The 7,913-nt window shown below is 29.9% G+C and overlaps 1 long non-coding RNA gene across 1 annotated transcript; it reads right to left on the bottom strand.

Moving 5' to 3' along the window:
* Nucleotides 1-283: 283 nt before the first annotated feature.
* Nucleotides 284-2,709, bottom strand: LOC135148273 (uncharacterized). Its single transcript, XR_010286255.1, has 3 exons — nucleotides 2,286-2,709; nucleotides 2,055-2,129; nucleotides 284-959 (listed from the first exon to the last, which is right to left on the bottom strand). It is a non-coding gene; the product is annotated as an uncharacterized LOC135148273 (long non-coding RNA).
* Nucleotides 2,710-7,913: the final 5,204 nt, after the last annotated feature.

A 7,913-nucleotide genomic window follows, 5' to 3' on the forward strand; every position in this document is an offset into this window, starting at 1 on the left:
TCTCTACCAGATGGTGACACGTGTCTCTACAGTCTGGTGACACGTGTCACTACCTGATGAAGACACGTGTCTCTACCATATGGAGACACGTGTCAGTCCCACATATGGACACCTGTTATTCTACTGCAACATATTAGTTATGCAATTGCAACATTTTCTTATACAACTGCAACATAGATATGAGCTAGTGCAACATTAAAGAGAGCTTTTTAACATTTTATTACATCAAGCTGCAACATTTTATGAATCAATGGCAACATTTTTTCATGAAACAAATTGAAAATATACTGTTTAAAATATTAAAATTCCCAATAAATCCAACCAATTCAACATCTACAAACCAAAATAGCTACACAAGTTCAACCAAATCCAAGCAGCTACCAACTCCAACCAAATCCACAATTCACCAACTCCAACCAAAAGCACAATTCACAATTCACCAAACTAAAACAAAAGAAATTACCAAATCTTTAATTTACCAACTAGTTGATGACCAAAATATACCCAAAAGCAGGAAATAGGTTAATACTATTACTACTGGAGATGGAGACAACATGGAGAACCTAGCAGCTAGCACCGCCAGTTATAGGCGTACCATTTTCATCATCACTCGAAGCTGTTGGACAAAAATCCTCCATATTAATTTTGATGCCTGGGTTTGCCTCCGCAATTTTTTTAAGCGCCAAGGTCAAGTTTTGTTGGACCTTCTTGTTTACTTGAGCATCCACTTCTTCTTGGACTTGCTTGCTCACTGATTCCTTGACATCTTCGGCCAGACTTTCCTTGATCTTACATGCCAGGTCTTCCACGTAACTATTCCCTGAACTTGTACTGCGAAGGACTTTGGCTGCATTTGGACACCTCCCGTAAAGCCAAGTCTTCCCATGCTTCTTGCCACCAGAAAGTAGTAGCTCATCAGTGCCATCTCCTGATATTTTGATTTGTTTTTCGATATCGTCCTACAAAACAGAAATGCACATGGAAAATATACTTTAAATGAATACACATGAAACTGCGATATATTAAACAAGTTGATGGGTCGTTTGGCTTAAATTAAAAAAAAGTGACTTAAAGTAAAAAAGATAAATATTTATAGCAATAAACTGTACAAATAATGTAGAAGATAATGAGCAATATTAGGCCTATTTATTTTTAACATAATGTTCAGACTCTTAATGCAATCTGATTTTCGTACATTTTCAATTTTTAACATAATGTTCATTTTAACATAATGTTCAGACTCTTAATGCATGTATATTATGATTTTCGCTTTCATATAGCAAAACTACCAGTACTTACTAGTTAAGATGGATCATGGGGGTCGTTTGGCTAATATTGAAACAGGGAATCTAAGCACATAATTATAGTCTAACTAACACAGTTAAGTACATGGCAAACATCAATTCTATATACACAGAAGAACATCCATGGATATAAAGCACAGAGCAAGACAAGCTTAAGAAAAAAAGAACATCCAAAGTCTAAATATTATTATATCAGGAATACTATCTTAATTTATTATATGCTATTCTTAATTTAACAGTAACTATACTTAATTACTTAATTCCATACAAATCTTAAATCGTTATAAGCAAACACACATTTACAGTAATTATATGATATCACAAGTTGAACAGTTAAATCATTCAAATCTAAAAAAATACACAACATTACACAAGCATTTACATATAAAATTTAAAAAAAAATACAAAACTTAAGTCAAATAGCTCAAATTAACATAGACTCTAAGAAGGGGGAGAGACAGAGGGGGAGAGGGGGAGAGAGAGGCAGAGAGAGTGTGAGAGGGAGGGGGGAGGGAGAGAGTGAGACAGAGAGAGAGAGGGGAGAGAGACAGAGAGACAGACAGAGAGAGTGTGGGTGGGAGAGGGAGAGAGAGCGAGAGAGAGAGCGAGAGAGAGAGAGAGAGAGAGAGAGAGAGAGAGAGAGAGAGAGAGAGAGAGAATCACAACACAAAATACACATACATTTACATATAAAATCAAAAACAAAGCATGTATTCAAGGTGAAAATCAAAGGATTATAGCGGATTTTACCTTAAATCCAAGCAAATCGAAGCTGCAAATCGAAGCTAGCCCTAGTTCCAGTAAAACCCCAATTTAATCGAAGCCCTAAGGAAAATAAAGACACAAAATAAGAACATAACAGTGAAAAGCAACGTAAAAACAAAATGAAGAAAAGAAAGCCCTAATTCCGTCGATCGAAGAAGCTCTGAATCGAAGCCCTGAATCGAAGCCATGATTGAAAACCTGAAACCCCGATTTTACCTAATTACAGGTGAGTGTGAGCGGCGGAGACGGTGTATCTGAGCGGAGAGGTGGATTTGAGCAGCGGAGAGGGGTGAGTTTGAGCGGAGGTGAGTGAGTTTTGTTTGTGTGAGCGGAGTGAGTGTGTATTGTGTCTGAAAGCCCCGATTAATTGTTTTGTTTGTTTTTGTCTCTCGAAATGAAACAGGGGGGGGGGGAAAGTTTGCCGCTCGCTTTTTCAGCAGCGGGAACACCCAAATTTATTTATTTTTTATATTTTATATTAATATTTCAGTTTACTTTGAATTTATTAATTATTTAAAAATATAAATTTATTATGTATTTGATATTTTTAAAAATGTAATTCAGTTGCATTGTAATTGCTTAGAAATAATTAATTAGTTTCAAATTTTATTATTTTAAGTATAATCTGATTATTTGATATAATAATTATATTTTAATATTTCATGTTTAAAATATTATATTTAATAAATTAATCATATTATATGCACATTTTATTATCATATTACAAAAATTATTTTACCAATACTCTATGCAACATATAGTGTTGGCTATTGCAACATCAAATGGACATGAATGGCTATCGTTGCGATAGGTATGGATTAGTGCCTCTAATGCAACATAATTTTGCAACACTCGTGTTTACACCATTGCGATAGGCCATATATGGCGTAGTGGCAGCTTGAAATCCTTGTTGTTTTGCCAGAAATGGTAGGCTTCGAGGTTCTCAATATTTGACTAAACTGCTTTTGTTTAGCTTCCAAAACTGGTGCAGTATCTGTCACATCAACCCATGTGCTCTTTGTCTTTATCTTGACTTGTTACTGCTAATCATCAACTGCTAATATTACCGGTTGATACTTCTTTGAATTATGGGATAATGGTGTTGATGTAGCCGTTGATAATCTTTCTTCCAGTTAGCCATTGATACTTCATGATTAGCGATCGATCTTCACTTCACTTGGATAGATTACATGACTTCTCATATTTACAATTATGTCACCCTATCTACACATCCATTGATAGATCAACTGCTAATCTAAAAGTTCACATTATTATTACATCAACTGCTAAGATACTCCAGCTTTGTTACAATACCTCATCAGCCATTGATGGGTCAATCTGATCAATTGATACTGCCTTAGCATGCCATCAATTGATAAGCTTCATGCAATTTTATTCTAAGTGAGAATAAAATACTTTGTATCATGAAGCATCACATATTCCTAACACAGGTAATATTTTTATTACGTGTGTAATATTTTGGAACACAACAAAAATGTTATTATTTCGAAATCTTTTAAATATGGCATCTTTAGATATTCTTAGTGTATATAAGAATAGTTGAATTCCAGAGTAGATCTCTTATATTTTTAAATTATTTTAAATTAAATTCCACATTGTTTAAAAATATATATAAGACAATCATATATTATATATGATCGACTAACGAAACACTTAATAACATTTTTAGTAGAATCTTAAAGTATTTATTAAAAACTTAATCATATAATCAAAATACTTATATTAAATTTTATATTGTTAATAGAACTTTTATTATAATATCAATAAAATCATCAAAAAATCTCTGATACACATAAATTACATTAAAAATCTTTCATTATATAGAAATTTTAATGCATCAATTTGTAGAATCTTCAGTAACATGTCACTTAGAATAGTAGAATCTTCATTATCATTAGCATTTCTAAAAATATATTTAGAAATTAAAATCTTAAAAAATAATTAATATTAAAATAGTAGAAATATCAGTGAAACACTTAATAGAATCTCAATACTATCAATGTGACGCTTAGTAGAATATCAATAAAAAATTTAGAATCTTAATTTATTAGAATCTAATACATAATAAAAATATATCATCTTGATTATCAATATAGAAACTTTAATACATCAATAAGTAGAATCTTTATTAATGTATCTCTAAATGATTTTAATTTAAATAAAATTTTGAAAAGATCCCATAAGAAAACTGTATAATATATATGATCAAATAACGACTCATCTAATAAATTTTTTAGTAGAATCTTAATGTACCTTCTAAAATACATTTAATCACATAATTTAAAAAATGATATTAATTTCTATTGTTAATGGAACCTTTATTATAATTTTAATATTGTTATTAAAGAATAAGTGTATAATGCATCAATTAGTAGAATCGTATAAAGAAAATTAGTAAAGAATAAAACAATTAGTAGAATATACCTTAATTAAGTATTCTATAATAAAGAATAAGTATTTTTAATGCATCAATTAGTAGAATCGTATATAGAAAATTTAATACATCAATTAGTTGAATGGTAAGTAATGTATCATTAAATTTAATTTTATTAAATTAAAATTTACTTTAAAAAACACATAAGAAAATCATATTATATATAGATTTACATAATATATTATATATAACCAGCTAAATGAAACACCTAATAAAATATATTTTATTATGGATAAAATGCTTATAAGAATCTTAGTAAAAGAATAAATAATGTAAAAATTTTACAAAACGTCTCCGAATATTTTTTACAAAATCTTATAATATTTTAAATCTTGTATGAAATTTGAAAATAGTAATGAAGATATTTTACTAAGATTCCGTTCTGTGTTTTTTCATATTTTAATTAAAACAAGAATATGAAAAATATGGAGCATTATATATAACTTTCATATTTCAATTGAGAAAAAATACAGAATATATAGAAGCATTAAATCAAAGATCCGAAAGATATGAAAGCATTAAATATGAATATCATTAAATACGGATAAAAAACTTAAAAGAATCTTAGTAAAATAATAAACAATGAAAATATTTTACAAAATATCTCCGAATATTTTTTACAAAGTCTCCTAATATTTTAAATCTTTTACAGAATCTAGAAATAGTAAGTAATGAAAATATTTTACCAATAGATATTTTACTAAGATTCCAATAAGTATTTTTCCATATTTCATTTAAAAGAATAATATGAAAAATATAGAGCATTATATATAACTTCCTTATTTCAATTGAAAAAAAATAAAGAAGATATAGAAGCATTAAATCAAAGATTTGGAAGCATTAAATAAGAATCTCAATAAATATTTTCTCAAAAAAAAAAAGAATCTCAATAAATATGGCAATAAATTGTGATTGATTTCTTGTTTTTTGATGGTAGAGAAATACCCTCAGTCTCACTAGATTTGATTGATATTATTTTTGAATAGTATTAAATTGAGATTTGTAATCAACCCCGTGGATGGAGGAGTTCTCTGGTCTCTCCATTATTTGGGTTGAAAAGAGACGGAGCCAGACATGAGAGACGTAATTTCTATTCGTTACATCAGTCTTGATGTTGCCATCAAATTAAATTATCTACATACTATATAAATACAAACAATTTCGTACAAGGACAGTAGATGGAACAATTTGCACTGTTAAATTTTTCATACGTATCTATGTATGTATCGACTGCAACATTATTACAAAACATTCCTTTATTAAGGAGATAATGAATATAATTAACTCTCCTTGATTGATTCTCATGTCTAAAGTATAATTTTCCTTTTTTGTAAGTCTAAATGTAAAGAAGCCCTATCTACATTCTTGAATAAAGATTGCAGTATTCAAGATTGTGTAAGCAAGGAAGATGTTGTCTAAGTACTCGGAAGATTTGAGTGCAACTCCTCAAGCAAGATATTTCTATATATCTTGGTTGGTTATTATAATCAACAAACTGAAGCATAAACTAACCCGGAACCGACTCATCAATGTTCGCTGACAAAGACGGTACAATGTGTGACTTCAGTGTTAGTCGCTTGTGAACCAGACCAGTCCAGTAAGCGTTAGCACCTACGGAGTTTGCAAAGTATTTATCAATCGAAGAATTCATTCAGTCATAACAAGTCATTTGTTCCAAAGCCAAGCCAAGCCAAATGCCCTGCCAGATATGCCAAACCTACTGCTCACTGACTATGCCAAAGCCTACTGACATTCATCAAGCTTACAGAGATCCATATGGGAAGTGACATTTTGTATATATGTTTGTAAACATATGTATATGTATATTTATATGTATATATATTTAAATAAATATATATATAGTATATGTATTTATATTTTACATAAGCAATTATATAATTAAGTGTATATATATTATATTATGTGCATAAATATATCTATATTTAGAGAGAGTTATATATATATATATATATATATATATATATATATATCTTTATATATATTTATATTTACATTAATTATATATATATTATATATATTTAAATATATGAGAATATATTTTAATATATGTATATGTATATTAGTATATGTTTATATAAATATTTTTTTATATATATATTTATATATACTTTTCTTTATAGATTTATGTTTATCTTTTATATTTACAAATAACTTTATATATATCTCTATATATATTTATATATATTTCTATTTGTATTTACATATAATTATATATTATATATATTTAAATATATGAGAATATATTTAAATATATGTACATATATATTATTATATGTTCATATAAATAATTTATATATATTTGTATATATTTACATATGCTTTTATTTATTAATATAAATATAATATTATAGGTTATATATACTTGCATTCACGTGTCAAGGCACCTAGGGTTTCATATTTGCAGCCCTAGCTATACCTATTTACATACAGTAGGTAGCGCCACCTGAGTTCTCTACAGGAGAGTATATGACGCAACTTGTGTTTAATGTTGAAATAGCTAAGGCAACGACACAGAAGTGCAGTTGGCTACAGTACACACCCATATATCTATATGAAGCGCAAGTTGGGTTAAGTGCTAACTTGGAGAGAGATAAGTACATACACTCAGACTAACTGCAGTGCAACTTGTGGCTGGGTAGAAATTCAACTAAGGAAACACACAGTGAGACACTGGGTATGCAATGCGGCCCAAGTTGGTTAATTCATAACCATGGGTGATAACAGTGTGGCACACGGAAATCTCATGTAGCGCAACTCAACTTAGCTATTAAACTGGACACAGGGAACATCAGCTAAGGCGCCAACTCATCCTGTGGCGCAAGTTCTGTGAACTAGAAGGCGCAAACTCACAATGGAGGCGCAAATTCTTTTCATTGGCGCAAGTTATGATATTTTTTAAGGCAAGAAACTATACATATATATACACTGTGAGAAGGCTCAAGGCGCAAGATGACTATTCAAGTAACCATGGTTAGTTTTGTTCAAGCCTATAAATATGTGATTGTAGCTCTCACAATTACACATCCTTCGGGCTGGATGGCCAAGTGCTGTGCACAACCCCTCTTAAATATTTACACACCCTTACCTAGTTTTGTACCATAAATATTTGTAGTGGATAGGGCTTGTAATATTTAGCTAGTTTTGTACCATAAATATTTGTAGTGGATAGGGCTTGTAATATTTAGAGGAGTGGTCATTTGTAGCCAACCTTCGCGTTTGGATTTATAGCACCCATCGAGGTATTTATCAATATACAGATATACCTTGAAAATATTGTGTGTTGGTTTAATATTTTCATATCCTCATAAACCGACCCAATATATATCCGGAACACGAAACCCATTACAGAACTGCAATTTGTTTATCGG

Source organism: Daucus carota, chromosome 8, assembly GCF_001625215.2.
Source record: "Daucus carota subsp. sativus chromosome 8, DH1 v3.0, whole genome shotgun sequence".
Taxonomy (NCBI): domain Eukaryota; kingdom Viridiplantae; phylum Streptophyta; class Magnoliopsida; order Apiales; family Apiaceae; genus Daucus; species Daucus carota.